At 48.8% G+C, this 14,643-nt stretch overlaps 1 protein-coding gene across 8 annotated transcripts in view; it reads right to left on the bottom strand.

Annotated features, from left to right (window-relative positions):
* The window catches only part of LITAF (lipopolysaccharide induced TNF factor), a 35,724-nt gene extending 21,314 nt beyond the window's left edge, over positions 1–14,410 (bottom strand). Inside the window, exon 1 of one of the 8 annotated variants that reach the window (XM_063618241.1) lies at positions 14,259–14,410. The gene's annotated coding sequence lies outside the window, so the exon portion shown is untranslated. Of the gene's footprint in view, positions 1–11,115; positions 11,711–13,073; positions 13,339–13,796; positions 14,026–14,061; positions 14,198–14,232 lie in introns of those variants that run through there. The other 7 variants (XM_063618247.1, XM_063618244.1, XM_063618246.1 and 4 more) reach the window with 7 other exon arrangements.
* Between the last annotated feature and the right edge of the window lie 233 nt (positions 14,411–14,643).

Genomic DNA, 14,643 nt, shown 5'->3' with positions numbered 1-14,643 from the left:
CTCTGCCTCCCAGGTTCAAGCAATTCTCATGCCTCAGCCCCCTGAGTAGCTGGGACTACAGGCATGCACCACTATGCCTGGCTATCTTTTTGTATTTTTGGTAGAGATGGGGTCTCGCTATGTTGCCCAGGCTGGTCCCAAACTCCTGACCCCAAGCGATCCGCCTGCCTCGGCCTCCCAAAGGCCAGGGGTTACAGGAGTGAGCCACTGCACCTGGCCATAAAAGATTTTTTTCAAACCCCATAACCGATGCCATGATATCATGATACCATTTTTCACCCATCCACCGGGCAAAGAGCAAAATGTTAGTAACACACACACAGAGTTAGCCTGGGTACGGGTAAACTGAGGCTCCTGCAACAGAAATGGCCAACCAAATTTAACATGCACAAGTCCAGCAACTCTTCCTCTAGAGATGTGTGCTGGCAATAACCCTCACATGTGGGTGAAATGACAAAATGACAAGCACATGGGGTATTCACTACAGCGTTGCTGGTAACAGCAGAAGCCTACTCTGCCAGCAAGGCAAGGGTACCAATCAGAGATGGTCCCTCCCCGCAAGGTACTGAAATGAGGAAGGGTTATATTTGGGGAAATGCAATCATCACCAAGATACACCATCATGTTTAATGAGGCAGGAGAGTGTTTGTAGTGTGCCACCATTTGTGTATGGTGAGAGAAGATGTACTTTTTTTTTTTTTTTTTTGAGGAGTCTCGCTCTGTTGCCCAGGCTGGAGTGCAGTGGTGCGATCTCGGCTCACTGCAACCTCCGCTTCTCAGGTTCAAGCACCTCTCCTGCCTCAGCCTCCCAAATTGCTGGGATTACAGGCGCCCACCACCACGCCCAGCTAATTTTTGTCTTTTTAGTAGAGACGGGGTTTCACCATGTTGGCCAGGCTGGTCTCAAACTCCTGACCTCAAGTGATCCTCCCACCTCGGCCTCCCAAAGTGCTGGGATTACAGGCATGAGCCAAGGTGCCCGGCGTTTTTTTGTTTTTTTGTTTTTTTATTTTTTTAAAGACAGGTTCTCACTGGGTTGGCCAGGCTGGAGTGCAGTGGCATGATCACAGCTCATTGCAGCCTGGAGCTCCCAAGCTCAAGCGATCCTCCTGCCTCAGCTTCCAGAGCAGCTAGGACTACAGGTGTGCACCACCACACCCAGCTAATTTTTTTATTTTTTGTAGAGACGGGGTCTCACTATGTTGACCAAGCTTGTCTCAAACTCCTGGGCTCAAGCAATCCTCCCACCTTGGCCTCTCAAAGCGCTGGGATATGCCTGGCCTAGTATTTCTGTATATAATATGCATAAAATGTCTCCAAAGGCATACATAAGAAACTTAACGGTCGGTGTTTGTAGGGAGGGGAACCAGGTGGACTAGGGGATGGGGTGTGACAAACACTGGTCGCTTTTACACCCTTGCTGGTCTTTTGTATGTTGAGCCATAGTAATATTACATATTTACAAGATACATACTTTTTTAATTAAAAAAGAAAGTCTCCTCTGCAAACCTGTCTCTGTTCTCCCCAGGCCTCCTTCCCGGGTCCTTCCCGCCTCTGGGTAAAGACGACGTCACCACAGCCCTTTGTGTTCCTGCCCAGCACCTGGCCCTGGGACCTTCCCTGTTTCCAGAGTGATTAAAGCTTCTAATTATTTCTATTTTGTAAGATGTTCCCTTAACCACTCCCGCTGTATCAACCGCAAAATTTGCACTAACAACATCCTATTTGTCAATATAAAGTTCTTTTTTCTCTTTTTTGAGACAGAGTCTCACTCTGTGGCCCAGGCTGGAATGCAGTGGCACGACCTTGGCTCACTGCAACCTCTGCCTCCTGGGTTCAAGCGATTCCCTCGCCTCAGCCTCCCAAATAGCTGGGATTACAGGTTCACGCCACCCCGCTCAGCTAATTTTTTTATTTTTAGTAGAGACAGGGTTTCACCGTGTTGGCCAGGCTGGTCTCGAACTCCTGACATCAAGTGATCTGCCCACCTCGGCCTCCCAAAGTGCTGGGATTACAGGCGTGAGCCACTGCACCTGAACTAAAGTTCTTTTTTTTCATGTTGCACTATGATCCAGTTTTCCTCCAGGGGGTTCTAAAGACCAATGGTGGACAAGGGATTGGGAGATGTGGACCCTCCCTTGCCGGCCTTATGGGACCTATATAGGGAGGCAAAGTCAATCAACAGGGGCAGATGTGTGAGAGATATGAAGGGGAGACTGGGTATAGTTTCTTTTTTTTTTTTTGGGAGGGGTACAGTTCCTAGGAGCGAGTGGAGGATCTGGGGACAAGGGGAAGGGGGCAGATCTGGGTTCAGTGGGGACAGACACCCAGAAGCCATGAACCTGTGTCCCGTGGGGCAGGTGAGCAGTGCGGGGCCAGGAGAGTGAGGTCGTGTTACAGGAGCCTTCACACCACAAGGTGGGCCCCAGCGCCTGGGTTTATGGGGGACCCCACCAAAGGGGCTTCTATTTCAAAACCCAGCAGTCCAAGAACAACTTGAAAACCCCCAGAGGGATTCAACCCCCGCCAAGAAGGAGAGTTCAGAGTCTAAAAATAAGCTTCAAAACCGAGAATACCAAGAGAATCACCCACCGCAGAAGCCATCCCAACAACTCGCCGTCAGCGTAAACACACATCAAAGGTCTCACGGCCCACGGCCAAGGGTGTCTTCTCCCGAGAACACAAAAAACCACGTCGAAACACAGCAGAAACCCCAGTCTCCACAGCTTCTGGTGTTGCTTCATTCTGACCCATAGCCTCTGTAAACATTCCCCTGAAAAAAGTTTCTTAACCTTTTTCTTTTCTTTTTTCTTTCTTAAACTGAACTTTGTTTTACAATCCGGGTCTCGCTGTGTTGCCAAGGCTGCAGCGCAGTGTGCAATCATAGCTTACTACAGCCTCGAACTCCTGGGTTCAAGTGATCCTCCCACTTCAGCCTCTCGAGCAGCTGGGACTCCAGGCACATGCCACCATGATTAGCTAGTTTTTTTCATTTTTAATTTTTTGTAGAGACGGGGTCTCACTATGTTGCCCAGGCTGGCCTCGAGTGATCCTCTCAAAGCGTTGGGATTACAGGCATGAGCCACTGTACCCAGCCTTAATCTTTTTCTAAAATCAATCCCAGCTGGGCACAGTGGCTCATGCCTGCAATCCCAGTGCTTTGGGAGGCCGAGGTGGGTGAATCACTTGAGGTCAGGAGTTCGAGACCAGCCTGGCCAACGTGGTGAAACCCCATCTCTACTAAAAATCCAAAAATTAGCTGGGCAAGGTGGTGCATGCCTGTAGTCCCAGTTACTCGAGAGGCTAAGGCATGATAATTGCTTGAACCTGGGAGGTGGAGGTTGCAGTGAGCTGAGATCACATCACTGCACTCCAGCCTAGGCAACAGAGCAAGACACCGCCTCAAAATAAACAAACAAGTAAATAAGTAAATAAATTCCCATATTCCTCTATGCTTTCTTACAATCTGCAAAAAAAAAAAAAAAAAAAAAAAAAGAGAGAGACAGAGAGAGAGAAAGAGAAAAAGAGAAAGGAAAGGAAAAATGCTTGTGTCTACATCTGTGGTTCCACACTGTCCCAGGCTGCCAACAGTCCAACATGGGGCTGATGGCAGCTCCATCCCACCAACACAATTTGCTGCTTCAAAGCCTCTGAGGACTTGGACACCAACAGAGCTGAGCGTGCAACGACTCTGTGTAAAGTAAGAGTTCATAGTTGCCTTGGGCGCTTCATCTGAGTGAGGTAAACAGGCTTGGGCATCTGCTTTTATGATAAATATATACCTTATTTGGGAGTCTTCTATTTGCTTACTTCCTTTGTTCTGGCCAAATTCCAGATGACTGCAGGTAGTCTAACTGTCTGTCTTTGAAATGATAGAAAACAGCAATCTTGCCTTTAGCAAGACTTACGGATAACGTGGGAACAGGGTGGTGGCGGACATTGCCTGTCACGTGCTTTTCATGCCTGTTTCACATCCCCTGGCTGACACCACATGATCTAGCCCTTGATGACATATGCCTTCCTCCTGCATCCTAATTGCTTCCTGTCTGCAAGTTAGGTTCTATTAATATTTCCCTAACTGGACCATTACGTTACCCTCCGCCCACCCCAGAGGAAGGGATATTTCCCCACCAGGCCTTGAGAAAGCCACGTGCATCTGACATCCTTGCACAGCTGAGGTCTCCTGTGCCCATATGGCACATCTATCCCATCTATGACAGGGTATCTATGGCATCAGCTCATTAGAAGTGTCTATTTTTTTTTTTTTTTTGAGACGGAGTCTCCCTCTGTTGCCCAGGCTGGAGTGCAATGGCACGATCTCGGCTCACTGCAACCTCCCCCTCTCAGGTTCAAGCAATTCTCCTGCCTCAGCCTCCCGAGTAGCCAAGATTACAGGCACCCACCACCATGCCTGGCTAGTTTTTGTACTTTTAGTAGAGATGAGGTTTCACCATGCTGGCCAGGTTGGTCTTGAACTCCTGACCTCAAGTGATCCACCCACCTCAGCCTCCCGAAGTGCTGGGATTACAGGTGTAAGCCACGGCGCCCGGCCAGAAGTGTCTAAAATAAGACAAGACAAATCTTCCTCACTGACAAATTCCAAATAGTATTTGTAGATACCCCCCCTCCAGGGGATGCACTCTTATTTTATGTTCTTTTTTTGAGACAGGGTCTCACTCTGTCACCCAGGCTGGAGTGCAGTGGCACCATCATAGCTTACTATGGCCTCAGCCTCCTGGGCTCAACCCATCCTCCTCCCTCAGCCTCTCGAGTAGTTGTGACTGCAGGTGTGCATCAACAAGCCCAGCTAATCTTCAATTTTTCGTAGAGATGGGGTCTTGCTCATTCCACTATTTCCAGGCTGGAATGCAGTGGCTTGATCGTAACTCACTGAAGCCTTCAACTTCTGGGCTCAAGTGATCCTCCCACCTCAGCCTCCCAAGTAGCTGGGGCTACAGGTGTGCACCACCACACCCAGCGATTTTTTTTTTTTAACTTTCCATAGAGATGGGGGTCTCAATATGTTGCTCAGGCTGGTCTTCAACTCGCGGCTTCAAGTAATCCACCGGCCTCAGCCTCCAAAAGTGCTGGGATTACAGGCATGAGCCATGGCACACGGCAGGAGGTGGAACTTAATCTCTCCCTTTCCTCTCCTGTGTGTGGGCTGGACTCCACGACTCTCTTTCAAAGAACAGAGTCGCCAGGCATGGTGGCTCATGCCTGTAATCCTGGCATTTTGGGAGGCCAAGGCAGGTGGATTACCTGAGGTCGGCAGTTTGAGACCAGCCTGGCCAACATGGGGAAACATGTCTATATACAGGCACATGCCTGTAATCCCAGCTACTCAGGAGGCTGAGGCAGGAGAATCACTTGAACCCAGGAGGCAGAGGTTGCAACGAGCCAAGATCGCACCATTGCACTCTAGCCTGGGCAACAAGAGCAAAACTCCGTCTGTGAAAAGGGAAAGAGAGTCAACTACAAGCGAGAAAATCTGGCAAATACCTCCTTTTCACTCTCTCTCGTGATATTAATTAACATCAGGAATACTTTACTCTCTCCCTTGATATTAACATCTGGAATGTCATGTGCATATCATGTGCCCTCTGATGTGACAGGATGAGGACACTTCACCTCTGTGGTCTTCTCCTCCCAGAACCCACAACCCCAGTGTAATCATGAGAGAAATATCAGACAACCCTGATTTGAGGGAAATTCTACAGAATCCCTGATCTTCAAAAAGTGTCAAGGTTATGAAAAACAAAGCAAGACTGAGAAACTAACATAGCCAGGGTGGCTGAGGAGACAGGATGACTAAATGCAGTGTGGGGCCGGACACAGTGGCTCATGCCTGTAATCCCACCACTTTGGGAAGCCAAGGCGGGTGGATCGCCTGAGGTCGGGAGTTCGAGACCAGCCTGGCCAACATGGGGAAACCCCATCTCTACTAAAAATACAAAAATTAGCTGGGTGTGGTGGTGCGTGCCTGTAATCCCAGCTACTCGGGAGGCTGAGGCAGGAGAGTTGCTTGAACCCGGGAGGCCAAGGTTGTAGCTGGCTAAGATTGTGCCATTGCACTGCAGCCTGGGCAACAAGAGCGAAACTCTGTCTCAAAAAATAAATAAATAAATAAAATATATCAATGCAATGTGGTACCCTGGGTTAGGACCCCGGCCCAGAAAAAAGGACATCAGTGGTAGAACTGGGAACTCCAAATAAAGTCTGGAGTTTGGTGAACAGTAACATACCCTCATCAGTTTCTTGTTTGACAAATATACTGCGTGATGTAAGATGTTAATAATGGAGAGAACCAGGAACCGGGTGAGGAACTTCCTGTACTAACTTCACAACTTTCTTGCGAATCAAAAATTATGCCAAAATTAAAAGTTTATTTAAATACCTTCAGGGATCACACTTATAAATGAGTCAAATAGGTGTTGGGGCTCAGGACACACCACCCCAAAATATGACTGTAGGAGACTAGCATATGTCACCTCAGGATCTATTTCTTTGGCATATTTCGAGCTGATTATTCTGAGAAACTGCAGACACAGGAGTAGCTCTGAAAAGCTGTCCTTTGACACAATAAATTGAAATCTGGCCAGGCGTGGTGGCTCACGCTTGTAATCCCAGCACTTTGGGAGGCCGAGGCGGGCGGATCACGAGGTCAGGAGATCGAGACCACGATGAAACCCCGTCTCTACTAAAAATACAAAAAATTAGCCGGGCGTGGTGGCAGGCGCCTGTAGTCCCAGCTTCTCGGAGAGGCTGAGGCAGGAGAATGGTGTGAACCCGGGAGGCAGAGCTTGCAGTGAGCCGAGATTGCGCCACTGCACTCCAGCCTGGGCAACAGAGCGAGACTCCGTCTCACAAAATAAATAAATAAATAAACAAATAAATAAATAAATTGAAATCTACAGGTTGATTATCCCAAATGGGAAAATCCAAAATCTGAAACTTTTTGAACACAGACATGATGCTCAAAGGAAATGCTCATCGGAGCATTCTGGATTTTGGATTTTTGGATTAGAGATGCTGAACCAGTAAGTAGAATGCAATATTTCAAAATCTGAAAAAAAATCCAAAATCTGAAACACTTCCGGTCCCAAGCATTTCAGAGAAGAGATACTTGATCTGTGTAAAGGAAAGTGACTATCATAGGACCCTCATCAACCAGGGAAGTTTTTTTTTTTTTTTTTTTTTTTGAGATGGAGTCTCATTCTGTGGCCCAGGCTGGAGTACAGTGGTGTGATCTCAGCTCACTGCAACCTCCGCCTCCCGAGTTCCAGTGATTCTCTTGCCTCAGCCTCCTGAGTAGCTGGGATTACAGATGCCCACCACCACACCCGGCTAATTTTTGTATTTTTAGTAGAGACGGAGTTTCACCATGTTGGCTAGGCTGCTCTTGAACTCCTGACCTCATGATCCACCCACCTTGGCCTCCCAAAGTGCTGGGATTACAGGCGTGAGCCACCGTGCCCAGCTGGAAGATCTTAACTTAGGAGAGGAGATTAAAGGCCGACACCTGGTCACAAGCCATCGCCTGTTCTTCTGAGGCTTCTCTGAGACAACTTTCATCGTTCAAGAGACTTTTTATCTGCATAACAAGGCAACCTTTCTTCACCATACGTTTCCTCCCCTTACCCTTCCATAACCTATCACTACCTCCTTCCAGGAGCCCCAAGCCCCTATTCCTTTTTCTTTTTTATTTTGAGACAGGGTCTTGGTCTGTCACCCAGGCTGGAGTGCAGTGGCACAATCTCGGCTCACTGCAGCCTCAACCTCCCAGGCTCAAGCGATCCTCTTGCCTCAGCCTCCAGAGTGGCTGGGACCACAGGCATGAGCCACCATGCCAGGCTAATTTTTGTATTTTCTGTAGAGACAGGGCTTTGCCATGTTGCCCAGGCTGGTCTTGATCTCCTGGGCTCAAGCGATCTGCCTGCCTTGTCCTCCCAGAGTGCTGGGATTACAGGCATGAGCCACCACGCCCAGCCCCTTATTCCTTTTTTGTAGCTCAGGCACACTATATAAACTTCAATTATTTGACCTTACTTTGAGTTTCACTTTCTGTGGGACTCCCACATTTATGCATGGAATACATTTGTTTGTATTTTTGTCTGTTAATCTATCATCGGTTTATTTCGTAGACTCAATTATGGTAACTTCAGAAGGCAGAAAGAAAGTCTTCTCTCTCCCCTACATAGGCCAAGAGTAAGGAAAACTATAAGGTGAAATGGAACAGGCAGGTCTTATCCCAAAGCACTCAAGTTCAATTTAAAAAAAAAACAAAATTTGAGTGCTTTGGGGTAAGGCTCATGCCTGTAATGGCAATACTTTAAGAGGCCAAGATGGATGGATCACTTGACTCCAAGAGTTTGAGACCAGCCTGGGCAACATGGCGAAACCCTGTCTCCACAAAAAAAACCACTAAAATTAGTGTGGTGGCTGAGGTGGAAGGATGGCTTGAGCCCGAGAGGGAGGTTGAGGCTGCATGGAGCTGCGATCACGTCACTGTACTCCAGCCTGGCCAACAGAGCAAGGCCCTATCTCAAAAAATATATAAATAAATAAAGTATATTTTGGATACATGCCAAAGATTAAGTGGAGGGAAAAGGAGAGTTTCTGATACTTCTAACTGATGAGGTGAAAATTAAAAAATAAAATAAAAAGATACCTAGAATTTCAGCAAAAGAACAGGTTTTAAAGGAATATCCCAAACTCTGCCCAGCTGAATGCATATTTACGCCTGACCACAAGTCTGCACTCCCCTCAAAAGGTATTTCACAACTTCCACAAAGGAAGGACAACAAAATTGAGCTCACAGAAGTAGAGAAAAGAACTGTGGTTACTGGAGGTTACAAAGGGGAGGGGAAGAGAGGCTAGAGAGAGGTTGGTTAATAGGTACAAAGTTACAGTTCAATGGGAGGAATAAGTTCTACTGTTCTGTAGAACAGTAGGGTGAATATGGTTAACAATTATTCAGTGTATATTTTCAAATAGCTAGAAGAGGGAATTCTGAATGCTTACAACACAAAGAAACGGTAAGTGTTTGAGGTGATGAACGTGCCTGTTACCCTTGGATCAATTACACACTGGAGACATGTATGAAAATATCACTCTTTATCCCATAAATGTGTATGATTATTATGTGTCAACTAAAAATAAAAGAGAAAATGGTCAATGGCTTTTTAAAGGGTTTGAAAACAAGAGCAAGATATAGTGAAATATCTGTTTCACTCACAACGGAAAAAAAAAAAAAAAAAACTCCCCACCAAGTTTTAGCCACACGTGGGTGGTAAACTCTTCTAAAAATATATCCTCAAGCTGTGTATAGAACTGTTTTCTACATTTGGGTATCAGATCAACACATAAAAGGGCAAGGCCTTCAGAAAGATAAAGCAGCTTTTTAACTACCAACTTAATCCTCGGAGATCGATTCTTCCAGGAAGAAAAAGGAGAAATATTCAATTCTACTCTGGTCTCCATCTCCCAGCCCGTAGAAAAGAAACACTAAGCTAGGTCCATGAATATGTATATCGCAGAAATGACCCCAGAATAAAAAAGGGATTCCTTAGGCAAAAGAAGGGCACTCACATGCAAATTGTCAGGTCTCCTAAGAAAATAGCCTAGTTTGTAAACAAGAAAGAGAACCAGCTGCGAGGGTCAAAAAGGTCTGGTCTTTTAGGGTCTCTGGAGAAAAACGTTATTTCCAATAATGTGAGCACAGTGGATCCTGACTATAATCCACTTTCAGGAACTATCCAAATTGTACACTTATTAAATTGAATATTGCTTAAAATTCTTAAACTAAGGACTGTCACCTGGCAGATTTTAAGCTACAACGATTCTGCAATATGGTTTTTGTTGTCATGCAATTCAACCTGTCTGTCATTCCTGAAAATGTTCCAGGTGAATGGTGCGTCTTAAGCCAGAAATGGTTAAGCAGGAAGGATTTAGACAAAAGGGGAAACCCGCACCTCCAGCTCTTTGGGAAAGGAAGCCAGAAATTGGCCTTCGGTTATTTGAGCCCAAACAAATTCCAGTTTCAGTAGACCTCGGTAAAAGTACAGAAACTCAGAGTGAAATATTTCAGAGAAATGCGTGCCAATTCCATCTTCTGAGTTCAGGTTGTTTCTGCAGGGCGGTATGTCCCACAAGTCAAAGATAAAGTTACCACGATCTTACAGCCAGGTTCAAGCATGGCGTAATGACAAATCACAGTGATTTGTGGAATGGAAAATGCTTCCATCGGGGATTTGGGCTGCTCCCCCACAATCAGAGTGGGCAATTTTCCTCTGGACTCCTGGTGAAACCACATCCCCACTTTCCACATGAATGACAGTTTTTCATCAAACAGTGCAAGGAGATCATTAATAAGACTGAGACTGCATTAGGATACAAAATTGTATGAACCCTGATGACAATTTCATAGAAAACAGGCACAAAGACAAAAGACAGAAGCCGCCCGATAAGGACAGCCAGTGGTAGTTGTTTCATTCTCACTATGAGATCATACCTTTCTTCTTTATCTTCCACACTTTAATATTTTTTAATAAAAAATTTTGAACTATCGGTGCATCATCTAGGAATAACCTCACGGATTCAAGTTTAAGGCAAGTCATCATTAAGCTCTGAAACTTACCTGAGGCCACTGTCAATTAATTCTAAGGCTCCATGAGCTAAATAGCTTAAATTCTCCAACATTATTTTCTCTGAAGCCTCCAGCTTTGGATCCTGATATATAAACTCCTACCTGCTACAAGGTGAGCAGAGAATTACCACCACATAGACACCCTCCAGAATGGTTCCTTTCTTGTGTCCATGCCTTAAGCTCTATGAAATTACACAATTCTTCTACTGAAATAACCTGCAGCCAAGGGACAACTTCATTAGCTACAAAGCTGTTGTCACCTGTGTCCAGAGTGTCAATCAACACAGGCTCAAACAACAAGAGGAAATTATGAGGACCCTGGAAAATGCCACTTGACCTTCAAATAACAATTCTTAGGCAAGTAAACATCAATCAAATTCAGAACAGACCATGAGTGGCCAAACAGACCCAGGAGACGTCAAAAATGTGTGTGATAAAGAAACACAGAACTAAGGAAGTCTATTTACCTGATAGACCGCCTCACCCACGGGGCTATTTTCACTGCTGTAAAAGCGAAAACAAATAGAGGACAGGTCACAGTGCCAAGAACACAGGACTTCCTCTTGCAGTTCCTCTGTCTTCCACCCTCACTGTAGCTCTGGGGAAACTCCTCTTCAGTGGGAGAAGTTTAAGTCACACAATGGCACCAGCCCATTCTCAAAGTGCTATCATACACCTCTGAGCAGTGAGGATGGGTAATGCCAGCAAAATATGCACTGCTTATTTTCTTGAAAATTAACTTAGGCTGGAAACGCCTTCCAGCTCCTTCCTCTCAGTAGATTTTCCATTTACTGTCTTCAACCACCCGGGCTTGTCTGTACCTCCTCCACAGCTCTGCTGAGACCCTCCTGTTTGTTTGAACTATGTCCTCATGTTCCTTCTGCCACATGTGCTCAGGCCTCAGTTTTTCCATGAAACTTCCTCTAACTTAGCTGCCTCCTTTCCACTGTTCTCAAGCCCTTTCTTGAGTTACAAGGGCATTAGCAAGCACCAGCTTTTTCGCCAGTGTGTATTTCTACTTTCTACCCATTACGTAAACCCCTCAGGACCGGGAGCCATTCTTCTGCATCCTCTACACGGCAAGGGTAGCGCTTTATTTCTCAACAGCCCGTCCATAAAAGGAACGGAAGTAACAAAGGGAAATGTATTCCCCAAAGACAGTGAATTACACTTCAATCTACTATTTTAGAGACTTAAGAAATGGGCCAGGTGAGGTAGTTCACACCTGTAATCCCAGCATTTTGGGAGGCCGAGGCAGGTGGATCACTGGAGGTCAGAAGTTCAAAAACAGCCTGGCCAACATGGCAAAACCCTGTCTCTACTAAAAATGCAAAAATTACCTAAGCGTGATGGCACCCAACTGTAATCCCAGCTACTTGGGAGGTTGAGACACTAGAACTGCTGAACTCGGCCAGGGGGTTGAGGGGGGGCGTGGAGGGTTAGAGGTTGCAGTGAGCCGAGATCGCACCACTGCACTCCAGCCTGGGCGACAGAGTGAGACTCTGTCTCAAAAAAAAAAAAAAAAAAGAAAGACATTGATCCTACGTCTTAGATCAATCACCCAGTCACTGAATCTGTGAAAACATTACAGGATACTTTCTCAAATGTGAATAAATGCATCAATTATTCATGCCTTAAAGTAACAGGAAAGAGGGAGATGGGCCTCCTTCATGGTAGATTACAATTAAATGTTTCTTAGAGAGTTTGGTGCACATTTAGTTCCCAGAGCAAGGGCTGGTGGAGAAGAAAGCCAAGTGCAACATGGGTGTTACTCTATGCCAGGTAAAGCAAGTCACACGCCATCTAGATCCTGTTTCAACTGATAAAACCAAAACACTGGTGGAATTCCAGATACCAGCTTGCACTTCTCTCTGCAGGCATCTGGGTTAGTCCTAAATAGGAAGTCCTAAAAAGAGTCACCCTGAGAAGGCAGGGGGTGAAAGGGCAGATAAGGCAGCCAAGCACACAGTAAGGAAAACCATGGCTTTCCTAAAGAGGACCCCAAGCTGGGCTCCAGACAGTCTTTGAACCAGCACCAGTGCACCAGGCCAAGGGGAGGGAGGCATCCTCTTTGGAGGATTGGTGGGAGCTTGGAAGGCCCAGTGGCTGCCACAAACTGTAGATTTCCCAGTGACCACTGCTCTGTCCAACAGTCAGTGACATCAGCTCCACTGTCGGGAAGTAGAAAACCAGTGAAGGTCCAACAAGCCTGGTCCCTGAAGCATGACTGGCCCTTCCAGAACGCACACCTTTCCCCTGTCACCTCCTCTCCCTGACCCCGAATAGCTTCGGGCACACCACCAACTGACCACCTCGATCCACAGTGACCTGCAAACCAGAGCGGGGAGGGTATTTGCCTAGCTTGGCAGGGAGGGGCGAGGTCTACTTCTGCCACCAGTCACCAGCTGGTGCCACCAGCACCTACCCGGCACCGGCGGTGGACGGTGAGCGGCGTCTGGGCCCACAGCTGGGTGCCATCAGCAGTGAGAGGACCCCTGCGCTCGCGGGGTGCCCACCTTACCCCGCGGGGAGGGATCAGGCCTGGGGGCCACGGCCCGCTTCGCTCTTGGATTTTCACCTCCCCAGGGTCTCCCAGGGGCCTCGGGTGTCCGTCCCGGATCTTGCGCGAACTCGCGGGGGCAGGGGGAGAAACGCGGGTACCCGCGCCCCTAGAAGCCAAATGTGTGCAAACAGCATTTGGGAATTCGTTGGGATTTTTTTGTTTATTTTGGTTTTGTTTCTGAACCCCCGGGGGATATTTCTGGAAATCTCAACCTGAGTCACTAGAGCGAATCGCGCCTTTTTCTAAAAAGCTGAGGGGCCGTCCTCTCCGGGGAGGGGGACGCGGCGGGCCGCGAGGGGCGCTCGTTCGGGTGGGGGCCGGACGACCCCGCCACGCGTGATCGGGCCACTCCGGGACGCAGGAACTGACTCCAACCGGAGACGCGGCCGGGACCAGCGCTGGGAGGCCGGACCCCGCCCCGGCCGGGCCCCCACGCCCTCCGCCGGGCCTCGATGCCCGCGACCTGCCCGACGCCCCCCGGCCTCCCAGGAGCCCTCAGCCAAGGGCTCAGTGCCCGGGGCCCCCAGCAGGTGCTGGCGCCATGGGCCCCTCGCTGTCTCCTGCTGCCCCCCGCGCCGCACTCACCGCCGCCCGCGCCGCCTGTCGAGCCGGGAGGTCTGAGCTGGCCGCGCGGGCGCCCCGGGAAAAGGGCCGGGCGGCGGGGACGGGGGCGGGGGCTGGACCCGCCGGGGCGGAGCGCGGCCAGCTTGGGCTTCCGGCTTCTCCCGCCCCTGATGCCCGCACCTGGGCCCCAGGCGAGACCACCGCCGGTTCCCCGCCTCACTCCGATCGCCCCCAGGCTCCACCCCACACCCCGCTCGCTCGCCACCCCAGAGCTCCCCAGGCTTACCCCCCAGACGCCTCGCGCGGACCTGGTGTCTCCCCCACTCTCCTATCCTGCCCCTGCCTCTCGGTGCCAGCCCCACCAGCCCGCCCCCGACAGCCTGACCCTCCCTCCGGATTTGCCGCTCTCGGCTCTCCCCACTTCCCCCCCCTTCCCCCCCTTCCCCCGCCGCTCCACCTCTTCCAGGCGGCGGGACCACCAACCTCGACCCTGGACCCGCGCTGGGGCGCTCCCGGCCCTCTGGAGGGCTGCCCTTCTCTTTCTGTAACTCTACAGACGCGTCCGGACAGACTAAGACTCTCTCTGTGCCTTCGGGCAAGTTACCCACCCTCTCTGAGCTCGGCTTCCTGTCTGCAAAATGGGCACAATAGCGGTCCTGTCTCCTAAGACCGACTGGGAGTTAACTGGGAAGATGGTAAAGTTTTCAGCACAGGATAGGTTATTAGGTAAGGCTTATCAGCTGCCTCTCCGCTTTGTGCCCCCAGGGTGGTCCGTGCCCCCAGGTAGGCCTTTCTCGGCCATCACTGAAAGAAAACTCTGGAAATCAGTAGCTCCTGTTTCCACATCCTCCCCTAAATGGGTGCCATC

The sequence above is a fragment of the Symphalangus syndactylus genome, chromosome 14 (assembly GCF_028878055.3).
Source record: "Symphalangus syndactylus isolate Jambi chromosome 14, NHGRI_mSymSyn1-v2.1_pri, whole genome shotgun sequence".
Classification (NCBI taxonomy): domain Eukaryota; kingdom Metazoa; phylum Chordata; class Mammalia; order Primates; family Hylobatidae; genus Symphalangus; species Symphalangus syndactylus.
This window is presented reverse-complemented; position numbering and strand designations above follow the sequence as displayed.